The 298-nt window shown below is 49.3% G+C and overlaps 1 protein-coding gene across 1 annotated transcript in view; it reads right to left on the bottom strand.

Moving 5' to 3' along the window:
* The window catches only part of IGSF21 (immunoglobin superfamily member 21), a 32,730-nt gene that overhangs the window by 5,118 nt on the left and 27,314 nt on the right, over window positions 1–298 (bottom strand).

Genomic DNA, 298 nt, shown 5'->3' with positions numbered 1-298 from the left:
CTTGGGTAGCTTTGGATGGAGCTCCTTCCCAAGGTCCCCACGGAAAGATGCTGTAGGGCAAGATTTGGGTAGCAGGCAGCTATTTGCCTTATTTTGCCTCCAAAAGCAGCACTTTTATATTATATATTTTTTTAATATATATTTATTTTTTCATGTTTGTTTCATATATGTATATATGAAAGAGAAACCCGCGCGGGGGCTCACCAGCGGGGCGGGCTTGCCACCGGAGACCACACACACCAGGGTGAAGTTCTGTCTGGTAGCGCGGCTGAAGGGCGCTGGCGTGTCGGCGGCGAGC

Source organism: Aptenodytes forsteri, unplaced genomic scaffold (assembly GCF_000699145.1).
Source record: "Aptenodytes forsteri isolate BGI_AS27 unplaced genomic scaffold, ASM69914v1 Scaffold61, whole genome shotgun sequence".
Taxonomy (NCBI): domain Eukaryota; kingdom Metazoa; phylum Chordata; class Aves; order Sphenisciformes; family Spheniscidae; genus Aptenodytes; species Aptenodytes forsteri.
The sequence above is the reverse complement of the archived record's forward strand: the minus strand, read 5'-3'. Positions and strand labels throughout refer to the sequence as shown.